Consider the following 26,557-nt stretch of genomic DNA (forward strand, 5'->3'; position numbering starts at 1 on the left):
CCGTTGTAGTTGGGTCTAAAGGAATCTCAGATAGGATAAGAACTCTTCCACGTTACAGTTGGGAGATGGGTGAGAATTTGCCCGTTGCAGCTCAGAGATAGGGCTAGAGGAGTCTTTTCCGCCCTTTGCAGCTCAGAGATAGGGCTAGAGGAGTCTTTCCCGCCCGTTGCAGCTTGGAGAGAAGGGAGTATCTCTTGCCCGTTGTAGCTCAGAGATAGATGAAGATACCTGTTGCCCGTTGCAGCTCAGAGGTAGGTCATGATCTTCTGCCCGTTGCAGCTCTGAAATAAATGATGGCCAGTGTAATAAAGAAACCGCAGCCATGTTTTTCTTAAATACTCAATTACAACTGACCAATCTACACAAATTTTGCAGTCGATCAGTGAAAATAGCATCTTTCCAGAGCATATGGTTCCCGAAAACTCACTGTTGAAAGGATTGGTCACAAACATATAAACGTCCACAAACATATAAACTTTTCTAGAATTTTAATAGATAAATAATACCACGGAAGAGCGAGTACTGAAAACGTGGAAAGGGATCACTTATTTTGGTGTTCTAAATCCAAGATCTTCGAAGTGTGCAGAGTTTGAAAAAAAATATATTTATTAGTTTAATGTAGCTGGGAAGTTTTACATTTTGTTACAATATGTTCCATACACAGTTTTACATGACACAGAATTTTGCACAATGGTGACAAACAACATAATTTACATTTGTAGACGTAACACTTTCTTTTATACTATTATTATTATTATTATTATTATTATTATTATTTTATTACTTGCTTCTTGGAAGATTTAACAAACAGATAAAAAAAAACTAAGAAACTTACGTGCGTGAAATAAACATAAGATTTTTATAAAATTATAAAATATTATTATTATTATTTACTTTTTAAGTCTTCAAAATATAAATAACATTTTAAACTCCAGTAGAACACAAACTAAATTGTCTTTGGATTGGTAAAGAATCCACTCTATAAAGAACACATTACAATGACTGTAAATTGTTTATTTGAGGTAACTCATATAGAATAACATATTTAAAATGTTACTGTAGGATTTTGTAAATAGACACATGCATAACCAAATCGATGCATTTTTTGTTTACAACAGCCTATCAGTAGAAGGTAGCAAAAGTGTTTGTGCTATTTCTTTTATTCCTGTATAGTTGTAAAATGCAAGACCTGTAATTTAAAAATTCATGTATTATACTTGTACTTTACGGCGCCATCAATTGGCAATAAACCTATATGAAACAGCACCTTATTCTGTTAAGATGTAGTTTTTGTGTTTTTTTTTAAAAAAAAAATACGTTATGGTAACCGTTTTTATTTTCGGAATGAGCACGTCAAAATTACCTGCAAGCAAGGGCGCCGATTTCTCTGTAATTTTTTTTTGGGGGGGGGCATTCAGATGGAGAAGGTATATATGAGGATTTTACGACAAATTGCATTAAAATTATGTTAAATATTGTGTATTCTTAAATACAATAAGGGGGGTCACATGAGCTTTGGGGGGCCCGGGCCCCCTTGCCCCCCAGGATCGGCGCCCTTGCCAGCAAGACAATCAAACCCATGTCGACAGGTGTAATGAAGGACTAAAACGAATAATTAATTCGAATAAACTTGTTTTTAATTTTTTCTTTTTTCTTTAATTGTATCATCATCATCATCATCATTATCATTATACATATTATGCCATTATTAGCAGGTCGCTTGCCGCAGCTGACGTGAGAAGCTTCCATGCTCGACGGTCTTCTGATAAATTCTTCGTCTTTTTATGTACGATTTTCCTGTTTTGATATTGTCCATCAATTGTAGTCTCCTTCGCTCCTCCCCCTTTTTTCTACCACCATACCCTCTAGCACGTCCCTCATAGTACAGATCTTTCTTAGACAATGCCCCAAGCAGTTTTTCTTGTTCTTCCCGATAGTATATAAAAAAATATTTTCTCCCTTACAGCTCCCTCGTAGCTAAGCGGCTACCATACGCGCCTTTGACATGGGAGAGACGGTTCGATTCGCGCCAGGAGCTCATATGGTTCGGATCCCACATTAAGCTGTAGGTCTACGTCTCGTGTAGCCTCACTGCTGACGGGACGCAAAATTAAGATAAAATATTTCCTCCGCCATCATTTCTAACACCTTCTCATTCGTTTCCCGCTCGACTCAACTAATTCGCTCCATTCTTCTCCACACCCAGATTTCGAAAGCTTTATATCGTTTAAATCATTTGTGCGTAATGCCCATATGTCTGACCTATACGTACAGTGCAATACTTCACACGAAGCTTTTATGAGTTCTTTGTCAACTCTGTATTCAAGGCTCCACAAAATAGACTTTTCTTCCTCTTAAGACTTCTTTTGCCATTTTTGTCCTTGCTTTTATTTCACGTTCGTACTTCATATGATCGCTTAATAATATCACCCAGATATCGAAAATCTAGTCATCTGTTTTGTTTTCTCCCTTGCTACTTTGATATCGACCCCTTCGTTCCAATCACCATGACTTTTGTTTTTCTAACATTTATTTTTATTCCATATTCTTCACAGCTCTTTCTTAAGTTTTCTAATATCTTATTGATTTTCTTTTCAGATTCCGTTTAACTGTTTTTTTTTTTTTTTTTTTTTTTTTTTTTTTTTTTTTTTTTTTGCTGAGGTACTGTTTAGTATGCAAAAAGCTGAGAATAATGGAGTAATTCTCTAATATTTGAATGTGTGTATATTCTACTAAAATTTTTGTCGAAACTGTTCCTTGTTCTTGTTAATAAAATAGTAGTTCTCTTCTGTTAAAAAAAAAAAAAAAAAAGCTTTTTCTGTTGAATTCTTTCTCAAGTACGCTACGCTGTCCCTAAACTGTTCATTTCGTGCACGAAAGAGGTTTTGAATTACACTGAAAATGAAAAATCAGTGTTTGATCATGATTTGGGCATCCTTTTTTACAAACGACTTTTTGATCACTGTGTAGTATGTCCAAAAATATCCTGAATTGTTTTGTCAGTGAATAACAACAACAAAAAATCCGGAATTCTTCAAACAGTGGTTAATAGAAACTTCCCGAAACTTTCATTAATCATCTGTCTTCTTTAGCCCAAAGGGCATAATCATGAAATGTTCAACTTAAAAAAAAAAAAAAAAAAAAAAAAAAAATCATTTCATTTCATTTCTGAAATTCTGACGTGTCCCATGAGTATACAAGCAGAAATTACTTATAGATGTGTAAATGGCATATGTAAAGAGACTAAAACTGTTTAAAAATCGTTCCTGTGCCCGTAAACTCATTAAACACATCAGACGTTCGCGTCCGGTTTTTAGCAGGTATTTTTCATTAACACTGTTAGGAGGTATTCTAGTAAAATCGTTTCTCTGCCCATACACTCATTGGATACATCAGACGTTCGGGTACACTTTGAACACACTGATGTCAGTTCCTATAGTCAGACACTTTAGAATGTGGAGGTTGGATATATAAGAAATGATAGCTTTTTCCAGTAGCAGAATAGTTTCACTGTATGTCTGATAGTTGGACAACCAACATGACAGCAAATACATGCCCGAAAACATAATATGCCAGGATATTCCTCCACTTGGAGGAAAAACTATTACTATCTGAGAACATCACTTAGAGAAGCAACCACGAGATAAATCTGCAGAAATTCCATTCACGTTAAGTTCAAAGAGCGAGGAATTAATGCTAAGAAAACGAAAATTATAATACGCATCATGCAGAGACCGAAAAAGTATGGAAAGCTAAACAAAATGCGAAAAGAAGGAAAGAGGGAAAGACATGGGAATAAATTAAATTTTAACACTTAAGGATGAACAGTCTGCGTCTTTCCCTCTGCCCCTGTATCTGTCTTGGTGTTCTCCTTTCATAGGATAAATCTCTTTCAGTATCAAACGCGAACAGCATTTATAGTGTTTAATTCCTTGAAAAAAAAAGTGTAACTCTTAGTCTAGGCTGAGCTTAGAACACGGAACCTTAGAACGAGTCACATACGCTACCCACTTACCTACACAGGCAATATCAAATTTGTTCTTAAATCAGCCATTACACCTGCTATTATCAAACGTTTTGATAAATCAGTCATTGTCGGCGAGTTACCCCAGTTCCACTTGAAGTTTGAATTTTATATACGGCCTTTAGCCATCTACGGCAACAGGCCCCTTGTTTTCATAAAAAGCATTTGTTCTGTAGATTAAAATCAAGAATGAATTACTCTATATTCTTACTCACTATTGTCTATATATTTGGTCTAGGAATTAATTCGTGCGGTTGGTACGCACACATTGAAGCTGTAGTACAAACACAAAATACATAAATACCTTAAGAAAAATATTGTCCATCGCTAGCCACCACTTTCGCCCATCTGTCAGGCAATGTACGGATTCCGTGGCGAAAGAAGTCCTCATCCTTGGAAGCGATCCAGTCAGAGACCCATGTTTCGATATCTTCTGAAGAAGTAAACCGCTGTCCAATCAAATCGTTGTTCATGCAATCGAACAAGTAGTAGTCCGAAGGAGCAACGTCTGGTGAATACGGCGGGTGGGGTAAAACTTCCCATCCGACATTTTCTAAATAGGTTTTGACCGGTTTTGCGACATGTGGGCGACCGTTATCATGTTGAACAATAAGTTTATCATGTCTGTTCTCCCATTCTGGTCGTGTTCTGGCCAGAGCTTGCTTCAAACGCATTAATTGTCGTCGATAACGTTCTCCATTCATAGTTTCACCCGGTTGCAGCAGCTCATAGTACACCACACCTTTCATATCCCACCATATGCACAGCATAACCTTTGCACAGTGAATATCTCGTTTTGGTTGTGATGGACCTGGTTCACCTGGTTTCACCCAGGCCTTTTTTCGTTTAGGGTTCTCGTAATGGATCCACTTCTCATCACCCGTAATAATTCGATGCAGAAACCCCTTTCTGCTCTGTCGTTGAAGCAGCAATTCGCAAATGGTTTTTCGTCTTTCAACGTCTCTGTCTTTCAATTCATGTGGAACCCAATGTGACATCTTTTGAATCATTCCCATGGCTTTCAAGCGTTTGGAGACTGTTGTTTGATCAACGCCTAATGCTGCTGCAAGTTGTTCCTGCGTTTGACACGAATCCTGCTCGAGCAATGCTGTCAATTCTTCGTCTTGAAATGTTTTTGGCTGTCCAGCTCGCTCTTGGTCTGCCAAGCCGAAATCACCACTTCTAAACCGTGCAAACCACTTCTGACACGTTCGCTCAGCTAGAGCATGGTCACCATACACTTCCACCAAAATACGATGACTTTCAGTCGCACTTTTCTGCATGTTAAAGTAATGCAGCAGGACACCCCGCAAAAGCACTTTATCAGGCACAAATTGCGCCATGTTCACTTAACTACAAACTGGTGTTGTTGACGCTTTAATCCACTGCCCTATACTACGAACGATACGCGATGACAGGGGTTTGCAACACATGTGTGGATACACGGAACTGTGGGACGCTCCGTTCGTTGCGCCATCTCTTGTCCACCCGCACGAATTAATTCCTAGACCAAATATATATATATATATATATTAATATATTAGATAGATAGATAGATAAATAAATAAATAGACTTAAAGAGTGACTTCCTAACTGCGAAATAGATCTTCAAGGCGGTAGTCGCACCAGTACTGACATTTGGTAGCATTGTTACCTAACACACTCAGTATAAGTAATCCTTCGTAACCGCAAGTTGCAAGTTGTGTCGTGGATAAGTCGGTAAGGTGTCTGCCTGTTGAGTGGGGCAACGCGGGTTCGAGTCTCGAGTACACGGAATTTTTTTTTTCAAAATACATTTCTATATGTTTATATTTGTTATTAATAATTGATTTCTTGCATTTTTTGTAAATTATCTTAAATTAGTGGAGGTTAAGTAAAGTCAGGAAGGTTAAAAAAAACACACACACACACACACATACATACATATATATATATATATATATATATATATATATATATATATATATATATATATATATATATGAATGCCTTATCCGTATGTGCAGTCCAGAGTTGGAGCGGGTCAGTGGGTCACGGGTAAACAGAACGTGATCCACTGTGACCCACCACCCACCGGGACCCACTCTGACCTACCGACCCATTCCGACCCACCAATCCACTCTGACTTAAAAACGCATTACGACCCACCGACCCATTCTGCTCAGTGAATTGTAGACAGCTTCTGAACACTGGTGAATTTGTCTACGTTTTACTTTCAAGGAATCCTTTTGTTTCTTTTTTCCATTTGTTTCTATTGAAAAAGAACTTCAGGCAATTTTAGATATTGATATTTGCAATTGCAATAATAGCAATAGGACTTATTATTTAGCTTTGAGACGCAGCCTGTGACTTTTTAGAGGAGCTAACTACTGGGCAAAATTTTGAATCACGTGTAATATATGAATTATTATATATAAAAAAAATGAATGTAACTATGTGTGCGTGATCATCTCATCAAATAGATACTCTTTTCTAAAACCGGAGTTCAATTTTCAGCGGGACCTCATGCGGTTTGGATCCCACGTTAAGCTGTAGGCCCATGTCTCATATGGCCTCGTTATAGAACGGGACGCTAAACTCAAATCAACTACAATAAAATCTACATATAGCAACAGTGCTTCGTTTGTGTAGGCCCCTATTATGTAAGTAATGGGGGTCCCTTCTGCTAGTCTGCTTCCTAAAATACCACTGGTTTCTTCATTTCTGTATATAGGGTCCTACGTTCATCTGGATACATAAGGAGCCTCCATTATCTTCATTAGCTTAGGGCCTCACCAAACCTAAATCCAGCTCTGCGACTGTGTGTAGTAACTGTTCTATACGAATATTTCGAAATCGCGTCAATGACACACTGTAGAAAAGAATAAAAGAACTGCAGAAATTTCGATCTATTTCTTGTAAAATATACATAATTTAGTTGGTTGGACTCCCTCTTTAGTTACTTACCAGCTACCTTCCGAACAAGCAGTAGTTATCAGTAGTTCAAAAGTCGACGACGTTGAACCGAAATTATTGTGACCAACACGTTACACGAAATGTGTATGTAGCTGTGAGTCACGTATTGTAAGTTGCAACCATATGTAATCGGACTACTGTCACAATACGTGTTCATTCAGTAGAAGTTCCAGCTCCATTGGTGCAGACAAAACAAAACAGTTGTAAAGGTTTTTTTTTTTTTTTTTTTTTTTTTTTGGTGGGAGAGGGAACAGGAATCTGCACCCAGTGAGCCCTTCTCATGATTCCGCATCTCTAATTTTATTATTAAAGTTCATGTTTTTCTTTACGTAATACTGCAAATACTATTTAATACACATTGACATAGTACAGATTTGATCACAAATGTCATACACAATAACGTAAATTGAATACAAGTACGTGGCAATACAGTACAGGGTACAATACTCAAAATTTTGTATTCTTTACCCAGTATGGGTGTTTCGAAACCCGTCACTATAAATTTAAAATTGTTGATAGAAGTTATAACACTGTCTTAGTGTATGTCGCAAGGTTACGCCTCATCCTCGTATTTCGTTTAATTAGTTACTCAATAAATTTACGACTGATAAACGATAAGATTTGTGTCCGCCATTTTAGGCGAAATAAGGATATCTGTTTCGCCTAACCTGCGTTCCGCCTAAAATGACAGACAGTAAAGAATCGCGGCAATACGACTGCAGAAAAATTACAAAAGAAAATTTACTATTGTGTAAAAGATTAAGAAATTTGTATAGTCCATATTGCTACTAAAACATTACAAGTAAACTAATAAGTATATTATAATCGATGGTGCTGTCTGCACGCGAGGGAGTCAGTGATGAAATCATTATTCGTGAATTCAAATGGAATTGTGTCAGCTGTCAAAGTGGAAGGTGGGAACAGCACAATAGATTTTATCCACCTTAAGCTAAGTACGTAGTGTAAACATTCTAAACATGCATCTACGCGCAAAAAAGAAAAGTATGAAAAAGGACAGAAAGAAAAATATGAAAAAGGAGAGAAAGAAAAATATGAAAACGTTTATTATTGTGTTACTTCTATATACAGAGTGTTAATGTATACACTCTTTAATAAGAGAATATTTCATTATTTAAAGCAGATAGGTATACATTTTTGTTTTGTGGCGCTATGTACTTGAAGGAAGTTTCTTTTTTAAAAGAATGATCGGTTAATTTTTGCTCAATGGGCAATGTAGATATCCTATCTTGGTTTTACTAATTCTAAGACCTTTGCTGTCCAATGCTTCTATTTAGATATACAGGTTGATCCACAATTATGTCCTTATTTTTTAGTACACTATAGATTTACCATTAATGAAGTTACATGGTTGCTTTCCATTTTATAATGTACTATAGTCCTTGTTATTTCATATTTCAACGTGGGCACCAGCATTGTTAACACACCGTTGCAAGTGGAGTCCAACGTTCGTGATAGACCGTTGCAATACGCCGCTTGGCACGGACGCACATTCCTCTCTAATCATTGCTTTCAAAGTGTTCAAATTACGCGGTTCTCTGGCATACACTTTCTGCTTCAAGTACTCCTAAGATAAAAAATATAATGGGTGAAGTCTGGGTTTCGCGGTGGCCACTTAAAAACTGCGGCGACGTCCGACATAAGAGCCTGGAAACGCGTTGTAAAGTCATTCTGGTGAAATGAACGCAAAATGGGGAGAAGCACCATAATGCATAAAGCGCACATTATTCAAAACGTGTCCACGTTTTAGGAAATGGCAATTACTGCTACATTATGTCATTAAAATCAACCATTTAACGTCATTAATGAGAGGTCTGTCGTATTCTAAAAATAGGGACATAATATTGGATCACCCTGTATATATATATAATATTCATTCCTGCCTTGCTGTCACTAACAGGCTCAATGTCGTCCGCAAATAGCATATGCCAAGGTATTAACTGTTGGATGTCCATTGTAAGTTCATCCATCATAACTTGTAAGAACATATGTGCTAAGACTAGATGCCTGATGAAGTCTCACTTTAACTGTGGACTTTTCTATCATTCCACACACACTCTACACTTCAGGGGCGTAAATAAGGGCCCCGCAGACTCCTCATTGCGGGAGCTTCAAGCCATCAGGGAAGGCCCCAAATCTGGAAGTGGGACATAGAGAAGGGGCACCGCTCCACGCTGTCTGCGCGAGAGCCCCCAAGCCTAATGTTACGCCACTGTCCACACTCATGTCCTACGTCCATCATACATACCTTGAATTGAACAGATGTATGTGTTAAGAACACAGTTTTTCTTAAATGCCCACCAAATTAGATCCTGTGGCATCTGTCGTACGGCACTCTTTTTCCATGTTGATGAAAACCATATGGAGATCCTTCTAGTATAGATTGTACTTTTCCATTAGCATCCTAAGTGTGAATATTGCATATATTGCCTTTCACTCAGACATGAAACCAAATTTGGGGGCGCGGTGGCTCAGTGGTAGAGCGTTCTCCTCCGGTGCTTGAGGTCCCTGGTTCGATCCCAGCTCACGCCGTTTGGACTTTGTGGTGGACAAACACCATGCTCGTGGGTTTTCTCGGGGTTCTCCCGTTTCCTCCTACTTTCTTCATTCCACCATTTCACTCATTTCTCATTATCACCGTCTCCTTTAGCCTAACCGGCATAACCGTGGGACATTAAACTTAAAGATTTCATTTCATTTTTTGAAACCAAATTTGGTTTCTGTTATTTCGGTCTCTTCCCGTAATCGTACTTCTATCACTCTCTTCCAAAGCTTCGTTGCAAAGCTCATGAGTTTTGTTCCTATATTGAGTCTTGTGTACATCTCTCTCTTGCACATCTTCGTTTTTAATACCAGTGCAATGTAGCTTGTTTTTTTCATTTTCAGCTTCCAATATCCTATTAAAAAGTTGAGCAAACCACTACACTCCCTCCTTACCTGAACATTGCCATGCTTCAATAGGAATATCCAGTTTTAGGCTTTACCTTTTTTTTTTAATCTTTTTCATTAATTCTACCACAATCACAGGTCAAACATGTCCCTGATCCGTGGATAGGTTTTTTTTTTTTTTTTTTACAAGCTTCTCTCAGGTTTTCGTCATTTAGATATCTTTTCCTTACTTGTCAAAAGGTCATTTTAATTTTTAATACAGCGCACATACGAATTACCACTTCTTTGCCTCTCTCTCTTACCGTCGAAAGCTTCTAAATAGTCTTTTCTCTCTCTTTTGTTTTGTTTTACAACTTGTCATAAGACTTATGGCCTACCTTTTGTTACACTAATTGTCTTCTTGGTGTTTTTCTTAACTTCCTTTAATCCTTCCGTATTGTTACACTTATTGTCTTCTTGGTGTTTTTCTTAACTTCCTTTAATCCTTCAGTATTGTTACACTAATTGTCTTCTTGGTGTTTTTCTTAACTTCCTTTAATCCTTCAGTATTGTTACACTTATTGTCTTCTTGGTGTTTTTCTTAACTTCCTTCAATCCTTCGGTATTGTTACACTTATTGTCTTCTTGGTGTTTTTCTTAACTTCCTTTAATCCTTCAGTATTGTTACACTAATTGTCTTCTTGGTGTTTTTCTTAACTTCCTTTAATCCTTCAGTATTGTTACACTTATTGTCTTCTTGGTGTTTTTCTTAACTTCCTTTAATCCTTCAGTATTGTTACACTAATTGTCTTCTTGGTGTTTTTCTTAACTTCCTTTAATCCTTCAGTATTGTTACACTTATTGTCTTCTTGGTGTTTTTCTTAACTTCCTTTAATCCTTCAGTATTGTTACACTAATTGTCTTCTTGGTGTTTTTCTTAACTTCCTTTAATCCTTCAGTATTGTTACACTTATTGTCTTCTTGGTGTTTTTCTTAAATTCCTTTAATCCTTCAGTATTGTTACACTAATTGTCTTCTTGGTGTTTTTCTTAACTTCCTTTAATCCTTCAGTATTGTTACACTTATTGTCTTCTTGGTGTTTTTCTTAACTTCCTTTAATCCTTCAGTATTGTTACACTTATTGTCTTCTTGGTGTTTTTCTTAAATTCCTTTAATCCTTCAGTATTGTTACACTTATTGTCTTCTTGGTGTTTTTCTTAAATTCCTTTAATCCTTCAGTATTGTTACACTTATTGTCTTCTTGGTGTTTTTCTTAACTTCCTTTAATCCTTCAGTATTGTTACACTTATTGTCTTCTTGGTGTTTTTCTTAAATTCCTTTAATCCTTCAGTATTGTTACACTTATTGTCTTCTTGGTGTTTTTCTTAAATTCCTTTAATCCTTCAGTATTGTTACACTTACTGTCTTCTTGGTGTTTTCCTTAACTTCTTTTAATCCTTCAGTATTGTTGATTTCCCCGAGATCACCCACTTTTTGAATCGTTCTTTTTCCTCGTTCGTATCTACTTGAATAATTTCTTCATTCCACCACCACGTTTCTTTATCAATATCTTCCTTTTGTTTCTTTCCAAACTTCTTTTGCTGCTTCCCTGAGTGTTACTGATACTGTGGTTCACTCCTGTTCCATTTGCATCTCTTCTTCCTTCATTTTCAGTACTTACGATGTAGTTAATTCCTCTCGAATTTTTTTTCCAGGAGTTCCTCCATCTAGTTTCCACCACTTTCCTCACACTGGAACCTTCCTTCTCTCTACTTTCTCCTTAATGGCGATATCAGATACCACGAGGCTGTGTTGGTCTGTTAAACTCTGATCTAGTATTATTTTCTAGTCCTTTTCTAGTCCGATTCTCTCTCTCTCTCCTTCACAAAATGTAGTCAATCTGAGATTTTGAAATGCCTTTCTGCTCTCTTATATGTAACAAGCGTCAATTACCAGCTTTACTGGGTGAAAATAAGACAAATTAGTAATATATTCCGTTAGTCAGTCACTTTTTACTATTACGGAAGCGCTCTCTGATAGACGATGTTGTTTTTGTCTTGCCGGTCATTTTCGATCATTCATATATATCTACATGTATATATATATCTCCCTTCCCCAAAGTTGCGGGACTGAATTTAAATTTAAACGGCATCGGAAATGTCACTGTTCATCTCAGTGACCCCCGAAAAACTATGGATTCGACACCAATATCGGTCATTTTCGATCATTTTTAACATTTCCCCTTTCCCCCCTCCCCTAAATTACACTAACAAAGGGGAAATGATAAAAATTCATCCCAGACTCGAACCTCATCTATGTTGAAAATTTTGATCGAGATCGTTTGGGTGGCTCAAGAGGTATGAAATCACAAATATACTCACTTTCATTTTTATGTACTTTTATAGCTATATCATCCCCCTCTCCTAAGTTGCACCGTCAAAGTGAAATTATAAAAATAATCCCAAACCCGAACCTCACCTACGTGGCAAATTTGATCAAGATCGTTCGGGTGGCTCAAGATATTAAGTAGCATAGTCACTTTCAATTTTATAATATAGATAAGGTGTTTTTCTTTCTTTTTATAGAATACTAGTTGAATATACCTATGCTTCGCACGGGGGCTGTATTTGAAAGTCAACGCCTGTGGGAGTATCATCATTGATCTCAGCGACCGCGAAAACTATGGATTTAATACTAATATCGGTCATTTTGGGCTATTTTTTTTTACATGTCTCGGTCTCCCCCCGCTGACTCCCGGCCCGCATACAATTATAACTGAATTTGCAAGTCATCACTAATGGAAGTGTCACCATTGATTTCAGAGACCGCGAAAACTATGAATTTGACACTAATATCAGTCATTTTGGATTACTTTTATGTATCTCGGTATATCACCCCCCCGGTGAACCCCGGCCCGGAGCCGAATAGCGTGAATTTGGAAGTTAATACGATCAAAGTTTCATCATTGATTTCAGCGACCACGAAAACTATGAATTCGACACTAATATCGGTCATTTTCTGCTACTTTTACATATCCCGGTAAACGCCCCCCTGAGACACCCCTGGTTCGAATTTTGACAAAAAAACGTTTAACTCTGGTCTGGAGCCTGGACCAAGGTATTCGTGACTAAAATTTGGTAACTCTCGGTTAATTTGTCTGGTTCCCAAGCCGGTTCCAGTAAACGCGCCCCCCCCCCGAGACCCCCTGGTTCGAATTTTTAAAAAGAAAAACGCTTCGTCTTGCTCTGGGAACTGGACCAAGGAACCCCTGACCAAATTTTGGTAATTCTCGGTCCGCTCGTCTGGTCTCCAGGCTACACACAGACAGACAGACAGACAGACAGACAAACACACAAATAAACTCTTTGTTTTATTTATATTAGATTAGATATGTAGATTAGCGAGATCGTAGATCTCAGCCACGTGAAGTATATCTTCCGCGTTTCTCCACGTATTCTTTCATATCCTGATGTTGATGATCTTACATGCCCATTTAGATCTCCTGTTAACGCAAGTTCATCGTGCATGGAACAATTTCGCAATGTACTATAAAACTCCATCCAAAATTGTTCCTTTGAAATGAAATATTTTAGTTTAACGTCCCACAATTATGGCCTTTTAGGCTAAGGGAGACGATGATTAAAGGCAAGTGAATGATGGAGGAATTAATGGAATGAGAAAGTGAGAAAACCCATGGACACAATGCTGTCCACCACAAACTTACTTGGCCGGGGTACGAACCAGGGACCCCATGCACCAGAGGTAAGCGCTCTACCACTGAGCTACCATGACCCCAAAATTCTTGCTTTGTCACTTCTAACTTGTTGAGTACAAAAAAGAGCCTAAACTTAAAAGAGAAAAAAGAAAAGAAAAAATTAAATAAATAAATTACTCAATATCTTTAATGTTTTCCATTTCCAGTTAAATGTTATTCATTTTACTGTAAATTTTTCAACGAACTTTAAAAAATCGTTACTGAATTCTCTATGTCTGTCTGTGTGAATGTGTGTGTGTCTGTCTGTTATTTGCGATTTTTGTTTTCAATTTTGAGCACTCTATTCGATAGAACATCAAAAACTATCTGAGAAAGAACTGGAATTTTTCACGTCACTCTTACCGTTCCCGAGATATTGACAAAAAAAAAAAAAAAATGGTCGATTTCTGGAGATTTAAGGAGCCATATCTGAAGAACCATAAGTCATAGAGAGATGATATTGATGTTGATCAATACCTAAGAGGATGGTGGACATTTTGGTGGCAAATAGTAACCGGTAGCCACTGGCAAACTGGCCACCGTTCCCCAGATATTGGCCAAAAAAGTTCGAATTTCGGGAGATTTAAGGAGAGATGTCTCGGGAACCGTAAGTTATACAGAGAGGATATTTTGCAAGTTTTTGCAAGAAACAGAAGAAGGTGTGGATAAAAAGATTTATTTTCACATGTAGGAACAATCATAGTTATCTTTCCCGCTCCCTCTCTCCATTCTTTTTAATTCCGTTCTGGCAATGCTCTTGGAGCATTCTCAACTGGTTTAAACTGACATTTATTGATATAAATACGTTCCTAATATATGGCCATTTGGAAGTATTTGTTAAATATTAATGAGGACATTTTTTTCCGCAATCGGAACATTCATTGTTCGTTATGAAAACTAATCTGTTCTCAAACAGTCCCCTGTTGAATTCAATCCTGTTTCTATCGAAATAAACCTCTCCCAACAGGAGAATACGGATGCTTATGTAGGAAGGAAGAAAATAAGGCGTTCTATAAATAGAGCTCATTAATGGGCAAATTTCTAAAGAGAAAAAAAATTTAAAAAAAAGTTGCTGTCCATCTTTTCAGAAAAGGAGTAGGAGTAGCCCCCCCCCCCCATCATTTCACTTTCGTCTCTCTCTCTTCAAATATCTTTGGGTCCAAAGTAATTTCTTGATGCATCGTCAATGTAAGAAGAAAAAAAATGTTCTTCACAACAGCACTTCTTCTTGTCCCCTTCAATACAGCCACTAAGTTAAAAAAAAAAAAAAGTCTTTGGAGACGTTGCGAAAGGAGATTAGATCTATCAAGTAACAATCTTTTTTTTTTTTTGATCACAAGATGAGGAAGATTAACCTCTCATTAAGGGAATGACACAAACATACAAAGAACAGTATGGGAGATTGCTGTCAGTTTTTAACAAAACTTATTAGATGTTTCATTTAGAAATTAACTTAAGCACTAAAGAAAGAAAAGATAATGTCAATATATATGGTATATTAGATTGCATAATAATAATAATAATAATAATAATAATAATAATAATAATAATAATAATAATAATAATAATAATAATAATAATAATAGCATAGAGCAAATCACATACATTAAACAATACTACATATACGAGACAAATATAATACCTGAAAACGATAAATACGAAACTATAGTGGGACCGATAAATCAGAAATTAAATAAAATCTTTCCGTTTACGCTTATGCCCTTTCGACTAAGGAAGATTTTTTGATGAAAGAAAGGGAATGACGATGGAACAATTGGTGGAATGGGAAAGTGGGAGGAAACTGGAGTACGCTGAGAAAACCCACGAATACGATGTTGTCCCCAACAAACTTACTTGGCCGGCAATCGAACCAGAAACTCCTACTCACCAGAGGTAAGCATTGTACCACTGAGCCACCGTGCGCCCTCGAGCGAGAAATCAGAATGGATGGTATGTATCTGCAAACAAACCTGACATTACTATCACCAATAAAAATGGACGAAAAAATGAAATCTTTGAGTTTTACGTCCCACCTGTTATGCCGGTTAGGCTAAAGGAGACTGTGATTATGAGAAATGAATGAAATGGTGGAATGAAGAAAGTGGGAGGAAACGGAAGAATCCCGAGAAAACCCACGCACGCAGTGTTTGTCCACCACAAAGTTCACTTGGCGAAAAATGGACGAAGAAGTAACTCTTGTAGATGTGGCAGTGCCACTTTCTCACATATGTACAAAAATTAGCAAGTATAAAGACCTGGCAGACGAAATCAAAAAGAGATATAGAAATGTCAGACAAAATTACCGGAAGACCAATCATAATCCCAGGTGCAGCTATAATCACTGAAAGCACCGTGACACAGTTGTAGACAGATAAACGCAGAACAAACCTTTAAAAATAAGAAATTCTGGATAGCTATTGTCATATCATCGGAGAGTTCTTTAGAGAACATAATCTCTTTTCAATAATCTCTTTGTATTTGCTAGAGACGGCAGTCAGATAATTAAGTTAAAACCAGTTTAAACCGAGATATGAATAGGCTATACCCATGCTTCGCACGAGGGCTGTATTTGGAAGTCAACGCCTGTGGGAGAATCACCATTGATCTCAGCAACCGCGAAAACTATGAATTCGACATTAATATCGGTCATTTTCTACTACTTTTCATGTCCCGGTAAACGCCCCCCTGAGACCCCCCTGGTTCGAATTTTGACAAAAAAGTTTAACTCTGATCTGGAGCCTGGACCAAAGTATTTGTGACTAAAATTTGGTAACTCCCGGTCAATTTATCTGGTTCCCAAGCCGGTTCCATTAAACGCCCCTCCTGAGACCCCTTTGGTTTGAAATTTGAAAAAAGGGCTTGGTCTTTATCTGAGGCCTGGGCCAAGGTACCCCTGACCAAAATTTGGTAACTCTCGGTCCACTCGTCTGGTCTCCAGGCCGCACACAGACAGACAAACATACAAACAAACTCTTTATTTTATTTATATTAGATTTATATACAAACCTGAGGTTTCTCAACCTGAGAGCGACCCCAACGGTGGTCGCGAGAGGAATACATGGAGTCCCGGAGGAAGATGAAAAAGATAAATGTAATTAGTACCTAGTAGCGGATAAATAGTTTTTTAAACACATTATTTTGTATTTCTTATTTGGTAGTGATGTTTCTCATATATTTTTTTATTTCTGTACGTGTTGTCAAATACAACGAAGAACATTAAACAAAATCTTAAATTATCAAAGTAACCGTTTGAAAACAAAACAGTTACAATAAAAACAGAATACAACTAGTGAAGAACTCCATATTAAATGCAGGAAAAAGGGGGGAAGCATAGTGGCTTAGTGGTAGAGCGCTTACGTCTAGTGCCTGGGACCCCTTGTTCGATCCTCGACCAAGTAAGTTTGTAATGGACAACACGTGTTCGTGAGTTTTCCCGAGATATTCCCGTTTCCTCCCACTTTCTCATTCCACCAATTCTTCCATCATCATTCACTTACTTTAATCATCCGTCTCCCTTAGCCTAAAAGTCATAATCGTGGGACGTTAAACTAAGAAAAAAATTGAAATGCAAGAAAAGTACAAATACAATTTAGAATTGTAAGCGATGGACAACAACAGTCAAAAACCTATTACAAACCGAAAATTACATATAGAGGGTTGCAGGGAAGAGGATGCGATAAGAAAAAAAGGGTCGTGATATAGAGTAGGTTGAGAAAGGTTGCACTAACCTAAATAATGAGTATTTCTTATTTAAACATTGAAGAACTGAAAAGAAACCGAACTTTCCTATCACTATGTGCCAAGAATAAATATCCCTTCTCCCCCTTTTCAAAACAAGCTATCTTTTTCTCTTTTCGTTTTTCTGCTTCAGTTTTTCTTTGTTTTTAACCGACTTTAAAGAAAAAAGTATGTTCCCTGTTCGACTTGTATGTATGTACTACACGTATGTATGTTTTTATGTAGGTATGTTTTGGAATTTTCACTAATAGTATTCCCAAGGAAGGTTCTTACGTAGAATTTTTTTTTTAATAATAATTAATTCCGTATTTTAAAATAATCCAGTGATTCCTGCAAAAGCTGGTGAAAGAAAAAACTTATCCTAAATCTGCGGCAACCAGACAAGCAACAATGTAAAATGGGTCACATATAATTAAGGGGTTAATAACTTCTCTTCGGCCAACTTTCTCCAATATTGTTTAACACTTTTTGGTAATGGATATTAAGGTCGGAATGTCGTTCATTATTTCTGTCATTGGTCGTCCACTCCGAGAAGCGTCTTTGAACATCGGAATTGGAAAAACACAACACAGTTTAAACAGAAAAATAACAGACTTCTGAAACGAAAAAAAAAATAAATGACAAGGGCAGTATTATGTCGTCACATGAGAACCAGAAGAACGTAACTCCATTTTCATAGGTTTACAGGCGAGAGGACAAAAAAATATTTCCTTAGAAAGATGTGTTCTTTAATTAGACGATAATTGAGCTACATTACAACAGATGATCGACAAGGATAACAGATGGCGTTACGTTCCATTTATACCAAGTGACGCTTTCAAAATTATGTCCAAACATGAAGAAAACGCAAACCACATTTTTGGAGTTAAGTTCCTCTGGTTCTCACGCGACGACGTATCTTACGCAGTGTTTCTTCCAGACCTGTGTTTTTGAGGGTACTGCCCCCCCTGGAGCTGTGAGAGTTCCTCCCCGGAGCAGACAAAATAATACGTCTATAATATAATAATAAAGAGAATAGTATCAGTAATGCTCCCTAAATACTAAGTCCCCCCCCCCGGAACATTGTTTCTGAAAGAAACACTGATCTTATGCGATCTACAAAACTCATGATCTTCATCAAACTAAGGATGAAGGTAGCCCTTGACTCATTTATTATTCATGTGAAATATTTTCGTGTGGGGACAAGGGCGCCCATGTTGTGGTTTCCAGGGGGGACAAGTATAAGCGACATTTCAAATATAGTCTCAAATTTTGCGGTAACTATTCTAAAATATCTATTGGGTTTTCGATCTTCCGAAGCACAATTTCCTCTAAAGGAAGGGGGGAGTGGCGAGCGCCCCACCTTGCCTCCTCTGATGGGCGCCCTTGTGTGTGGATCATCTTTTGAACTTATTGAAATTGTCACGTGCAAAAAAACTAGATCAGCAGTATAATGTGTATACCACGTGACGGAGTTTGCTTTATATAGCGTGTATTTTTCTCAATTAATACTGAAAAAGGAAGTTGTAGTAGATTTCTACCACCTTTGGTTTCAGTACGGTGTTAAGCGAGGATTTGCAACGTTTTCTCTGGCCGCTGAATCCACATGAAGAAACATTTCTTATTATTCTCATTATCTCTTTCCATCTTGGCTCTATAGTGATCAAGATTGAAACCAAAATTGTATATTTCTAGCATTTCCGGTCGCAACAGAAAAATAAGAATGAAGACATGAGTAATCTTGTAACGCTGAATCCATATTTAGACCATTTCTCGGAATATCTTAACGGTTTTTACTCTGACACTTATCGATAGACAGACAGTGAATTCTCACATTCGGCTCTTAATAATAATCATAATAAATATATTGAAATGTTACTGTTACTGAAATGCCCCTTAAGAGCGGAATATTTGGAAACGCTCAAATAAGTGTCTAATTTTTAATTTAAAGTTGCCAACATACGCCAAAAATTGTAATTAGTCACGCGGTAATTAAACCACGCTAGTGGCCGCTAACAACAACTGAAAATGTCTATGAATAGGTCCCCGAATGTCTTACTTTCTGTATTTATCCAAACGATAGTTAGTTAACATAATTAGCTTACATTTAGTGTAACAGCTAACATTTGGATTGGTGGTATCGGAAGTCTTATGATAGTACCATCTGCATTAATTTGATCACTTAATTTATTATCGTTAAGAGTTCATCAAACGAAGTGCTGCTCATGCGAAAATAATTTAACCCTTTCACTGTGGAAGGCGACGGAAAAAAATTTCCCTAACCTGCGAATGTCGATTATAGTCGACGTGTTAAAATTTGTCTGTATCTTTGTTTTGTCGATTGTAGTCGCCAAAGGTTTTCTGTGTGATTTCTATTGTTTATCGAAAACAATAGAACACAAACAAAAATGAACGTCGGTACAACTTTGGCGACTACTCTCGACAAAGCCAAGATACGGACAAACAAATTTTAACACGTCGACTATAGTCGACATTCGCATGTTAAGGAAATTTTGGTTCTGTCGACAAAAGTCGACTTCCTCTGTGAAAGGGTTAAAGAACTTCTCTTCGTCATTGCGTAAAACAATAAACATGGAAGACAACTGTAGGTGAAAATAAACTGTTTTCTATTTATGTTGGACTGAAACGCCCGCCCAAGTTCGTTGCGAACCCGCAGCAGACTTTCCTGCTCGTCTGAACTGGTTGATCTGTGACGCCCACGCGAGTATGCTGCGGATCCATAGAAGACTTTTCTGCTCGTCTGAACCGAGCCTAAGAGATTCGTCCCTTTGTCCCCCCCAAAAATATGCTTATTTTAGAATGTTACACACCTTTCCAGCAAGCGATATTTACAGATTTGTTTAATCTTGAAACCTCACGGACACAATGTTGTCTACCAATAGGACATGATCTGGGGTCGAACCATGTATTGGTAGGTTGGTTGATTTGAAGTTTAGCATCCCGTTCAACATCTAGACCATATGAGGCATGAACCTACAGCTTGACATAATTTCCGCCGAACCACATGAGCTCCATTGGGTATCGAACGTCGAGGGCTTATACGCTAAGCATATAGACGCAAGGGGGCTGTAGAAGCATGTACCTCTCACTCTAGAGGTGAGAGTTTTACCATTGAACCATCATGCTCCCATAAGGTAGTGGATGTTTCTTGAGAATGTGTTAGGAAAACTAGGGTTGGCTCTAGCATAATTATGTGTAACACGTGTATTTGCAAGGGACAGCAATTTTCGAAGGGCAGCAAAATCTGTCATAACTAGATTATTTGAAATAAACATTTCTTTTTGGAAACAGATTTCATGGTGATGGTAGTTAAACTATTTAAACTAGATTTCATGATAATGAACTAGATGGACCTTCTATTTGAATACTCTATTCATAAATCATGTTTCGGTCACATTAGTTTAAGGGCACATGGATAGTGCTAAAGCAAATGGTCAAACAAATCGCAGCATGAATTGCTTGATTGTTGTCAAATACAAAAACTCAATGCGCAAACAGTAGCGAACACCTGTTTCATTTAGTTAGTTATCAGAGTTTTGATATGAAAACCAGTCTTGTCTTTGTCACAAACAAATTCCTTATCATTGAAAATGGAAATGGCTTTTGATATTTTATTTTTTTTTAATAGATGTAGAAAGAAAATCAAGAAATATAGATGAAAGAGCTAGTTCCACTGAAATTGCAAACTGATATATTGAGATTGAAGTTCGATATTGAATTCTTTAAAAAGAATTACCATCTTTCCTCTGCAGGTGTGTATTTGCTTTATCTTCCAATAAACATAATAGATTATTATTTAAAGAAAAACAGACACAACGAGATTATATTTGTAGTATTTATGCCTTTCTGAGTGCGAGTGCTCTTTCCTTTCCCTTCATTGTTCATGATCGGATCGCCTTCTTAAAATCGTGTCCTTTAAGATTTGTTCTTTCTGGAGAACGGGGGGGGGGGGGAATGATGCCAGTACACGAGGCGTCAAATTGCCTAGAGCCGGCCCTGAAGAAAACAGTTATATAATATCCTAATTTAATAGGGCTAAGTATGAATTCACACACACATTTATATAGATAATTCCACAAATTACAGGTACATATATTTTTAATTAATAATTCAGGCGTGTAAATGTATAAACAAAAGGTAAAATTTTTAACAGGATGCTGCTCGTTGAGTTAATTGTGTTAGCTACTAGTTTGACAAGTTGTGAAGTTGCAACATTGAGAGGGGAGAGGGGTGTGGACACGAGGAAGCTTGGCTACTCTAGCACAACAACCACCACGACCTGGCAATATTGTCGTAACAGGATTAAACATCCTGTGGACAATTGTTAACGAGCGAAATCACAGGAGGAATGGCTGGGGCCAATTCCATCAAAGTGTTTGTTTATCTCCGAGTGCAAATCCAGGTAATGTCTAGCACAACCACAGCGCCAGCTGTGTAGGAAAAGAGTTTTCCGTACGTGGTTTTGATTTTGGTATTGATCCACAGATGGGGGCAACATATAGAATGGACGTAGGCGTCCTACTATTTCATGCTCTGGAAAAATAAAAACAAAAACAGCATCAAAAATAGCACAGACAGTTAATATATGTATGGATACGTTGCTGTAATCAATACAGGATGGATGGTTCAATGACTTTTTTTGTCTGTCTTGTTGTTTTAAAGCGAATATATAAAAATTAAGTCTAAAATATAATTCTGAAATTCTAGGTTTGCGAATTATGTATTACGGAGTAGACTATGATAGTTTTAAGCTTATAACTACTCTATTTATATCCAATCGATTTTTTGTTACTTGTCAATCATTTCAACGCTTAACGAACCAATATGTTTGTACTGTAACAAGTAGCAGTATAATTCTACGTTTAAATTACGTAAATTGAAATTAAAATTGTTACCCAGGGAAGGAGTAATCCGATTGACCTGACATTTTCCAAATCTGTACAGTGGGCCATAGAAATTCTTGAGGTAAAAAATCAGTGAGTTAGACACTCCAACTAACACCCGCATCAAGATTAATTTCGCCTGGTAGAGCAGCTAGAACAGCAGCATGAAGTTGTCCCCACCTGTTAAAAGAACAAATCGTAAAGAGTGTTTTTGAGGCAAAACGCTGGCTGTCCAAATGACAAATAATCTTATAATTCAATAATCTTATAATTAACTCAAATGAGGGATTATATAAACAAGTTAACTTACTTCAAATGACTAATATATATATATATATATATATATATATATATATATATATATATATATATATATATATATATATATATATATAATATGAGTATTAATATACGGATAGATTATGCGGTATATAAATTAGTATATTTTTTCAAAGTAAACACAAAACCTTGCGCTGAGTTTTGAAACTATTCACAGTAGTCCTACCTGCAAATCAATTAAAGTATAGATTGATCATTCAGGGGAAGAACCCAGCCCCTAATGAAAATGTTGGGGTTCTAACAGGGCCTGAGCTCCTAGAGTCCAGCGCCAATGTTTGATGCGTAATGTTACTTCGAAAGAACTTGTCTCATTTCATTGTTCGTTAAATGACTTGGAAATTCTAAATGTTGTTACGCAATAATTTATTTGTAAATATTAAAAATGCAAAATTCAATAACACTTAAACGAGTTGGAGAACTTATCCGTACTAAAAGCTATTTCCCCTTAGTTTACAAATATATCTGAGGGTTCGTGATTTGTTTAATATTTGTGCAAATTTACACATTGAGACACAAGGAGGAAAGAGGAGAATGTAGTGTCAATAAACAACAATTTAAAAATGCACGAAATTAACCGTTAATATCAAATATAGAATCATTAACAAAATTAACTCTGTAACTAGTTTTCTCCATTCATTTTCTTCCTTTATTTTCAGGATTACATCATCACTGATTTCTCCACTGAAGATTATCTTTTATTTAGCAGCATCCAACTGAAGCTCAGCCTTGTAAATGAAACATTTTAAAAAGTGTAAACGTCGAAGGCGAGAATCGAGCACGGATTGCCGGATTACGAAACTACAACGCTAACCACTCATCTAAACCGTTACTTCTTCCGGCTTGCCTAAATAAAGAGCCTTTTCTATTCGCTCAAAACAGTAGCTTGTTAATGGTCAAATTGATTGGCGAAACACTGGAATACGTAATTGAGGAGTCGGAGGACACTATATCAGTAAATTCAGTAAATTATTCAGTATTCAGTAAATTATCAACATTACAGATTTTTAAAAACAAAATACAAAACTCCTTTATTTTTAATAAATACGGCTCGTGTATTATACTCGTAAACAAACTAGAGACGAATCAATTGCTGCGTAATAATCGTGGTTCAGTAGTCAAGGCGTTCGACCAGTAATCTGAAGGTAGTTGAATCGAATTGGGTCCACGAACGACCAGGTTTTTTTTCTTTTTTTTTCTTTTTTTTTTTTTTTTTACTTTAGAAGTTTTGGTCTCGATTGATCGGCGATGACACACGTTTTATTATCTTCAGATATTTGAATACTCGGATGTTTCAATACTTAAACTATCACATGTTCAGAAATGGTAATAATAATAATAATAATAATAATAAATTAATAATAATTATTATTATCTCATAGAAGATTAAAAGTTACGAACTTATTATCGCTCAGGGCATAACATTACAACCAGAAATGTAACATTTGGCAAGAATATATAGGTTTTGTTTAGTGTTACTCGCGAGAAGAGAAATTTCTAATCTCGTTTCTGAAACAAAACAAACAAAATTGAGACGAGAGTTAACATTTTACATTCGAGACGGAACAAGGCTTACTCAAATTATTGTCTCGTTTTGGAGATGGAAATCGAGATGAGACGAAAAGTATTGTAAACATTTCTCTTTTTATCTCGATTCTCGAAATAGTGTATGTCCATTCTGTAAGTAACAATTGCTTTGTAGACTGAATCTTATACTCTATTTTGTTACTGGGGCCGCGGTGGCTCAGTGGTAGAGCGTTCACCTCTGGTGCTAGGGGTCTCGGGTTCAAACCCTGCTTCCGCCACGTGAACTTTGTGGTGGACAAACACCGTGTGCGTGGGTTCTCCCGTTTCCTCCCACTTTCTTCATTCCACCATTTCATTCATTATTCATCATCACCGTCTCCTTTAGCCTAACCGGCATAATCGTGGGACGTAAAACTTAAAGATTTCATTTCATTTCATTTTTTCTATTTTGTTACTTTGTATTTCGTAGCTCATTGAATTTATTATTGTCTGTGTAGGTATTTTTGTAACAAAGCTTTTATAATTGCTTCTGCATATCGTAAAAAGTTAGTTTATTATATGCCTTACTGTTCAGTGATATTTAGTTATTTTTATTTCAGTTATTTTCCTCAAAACGTACAGTAGAATACTTTCTACATGGAACTTGAATGGAACGCTTTCGTTTAAAATTTTGATAGTTTTAGAGATGTGTCCTGGAGGTCTAGACACCCTCGCGATATCTCGACTTATATGTAAGTTTTGCCTAATTTTAGGGCAACTTTAAAAATATTATTATTATTATTATTATTATTATTATTATTATTATTATTATTATTATTATTATTATTATTATTATTACTGAAAATTCAAAACCTCAATATTACGTCCTATTGCAATGTAAATTAGCATACTGAAGTTGATAGCAAAAAGAAAGGATAAGAGAGACTTTCGAGGGATTAGTGTCCGAAAGGAAACGAGAGTGGGGGAAGCAAGTGTCAGCTCCTGGACAATATTAATATAGAAACTTCGGATGCCTAAACAGAAACTAAGTAGGTTTTATCTTCATCACGATACATAGTAACACGCTTTTTTTTTTTTTTTTTTTGGGATAAAAGACTTTGGATTATGTATGCATTATATTGACATTGCACTATTACATTCACTTCAGTCCACTTCTTCTTGCCTTTAGGGCGTCAACTTCCAGAATTCTGGGTGGGAGCTTTTGACCCCTAAAACCGGTTTTTCCGCATAAAATAATAAAACATGTATTCGTTTATTTTTTGCGTATTGTCCCTACACAAAGTTTCATTGTAACTCTTCATGTCCTTTAGGAACTTCTGACATACTGTTATTAGCACTTTTGATATTCTTTATCTTTGAGTTTAATGTTCCACGATTATGCCTGTTAGGGTAAGAGAGACCATTCTTAAAGCAAGTGAATTATGATGGACGAATTAGTGGAAGGAAAAGTAGGAGGAAATTGGAGTGTCCCGAGAAAACCCACGAGCACGATGTTGTCCACTTCAAACTTACTTGCCTTGGGAACGAACCAAGTACCCCACCCTCAGATCAGTTGGAGTGGGTCGGTGGGTCAGTGTGTGAAGTGGGTCGAGTTTTCTGAGTGGATGAGTGGGTCGAGGGTGAACAGCAAGTGACCCACTGGGACCCACCACTCACCATGGCCCAACTGCAACCCACCATAACCCACTGCAACCCACCGACCCACTCTACTTACTGCATTGTAGACAGTATCTTCTGAACAGTATATTTTTTCACCCTCGACACTAGTCATAGGAACTAAATACACGTTTCTGATTGATTGCAGTTTGCTATTGTCCAAACCTTCTGGTGTATGTATTGTGTGTTATAATAATAGAAGAAAACTGTCACTTTGTTGGAATTAAAGAAGAAAATTGAAGAAGCAGCTGAGGTTGAATTAATATCATGGCAGTCAAGCTGGAACAAAACGAGCTCTGAGGGTCTTCTGCCCCTTTGTTACTACTACTACTACTACTTATACTATGAATTCGTGTAGCAAAACTGCACGCGTAACGTAAGTAAATAACTTTTTTGAGTATTATTTATCTTATTTTAATGAAAAGTGTTATGGAAACTTAATAAAAAAATGAAATATAAGAATTAAAAGAGTTCACGCCAAAAGTAATTATAATTACTAACCAGTTATGCTAGCAGTCTCGGCCACAAAGACCGACAGCAGTAGGTATTTTATTTCTACTATATTTATGGTAGATGGCGGAAACGAATAACTTCAACTAACCAGAACCACGTATTTAGCTCCTATTGCTAGGGTGGAGCGTCCTTAAAAAAATATGCTTCTAAACACTGGTGAATTTGTCCACATTTTACTTTCAAGGCCTTCATTACCCTTCCTTTTTCATTTGTTTCTGTTTACTTACCTGAGATGAGTATCTCTAAGTGAAAAAGGAACTTCAGGCATTTTTGGATATTGATATT

The 26,557-nt window shown here is 36.8% G+C and overlaps 1 protein-coding gene across 7 annotated transcripts in view; it reads left to right on the plus strand.

The window, feature by feature from the left end:
- The window catches only part of dnc (phosphodiesterase dunce), an 872,058-nt gene that overhangs the window by 568,747 nt on the left and 276,754 nt on the right, over positions 1-26,557 (plus strand). The gene's annotated exons all lie outside the window — the stretch shown is intronic.

This window comes from Thermobia domestica, chromosome 16, assembly GCF_964235325.1.
Source record: "Thermobia domestica chromosome 16, izTheDome1.hap1.1, whole genome shotgun sequence".
Taxonomy (NCBI): Eukaryota; Metazoa; Arthropoda; class Insecta; order Zygentoma; family Lepismatidae; genus Thermobia; species Thermobia domestica.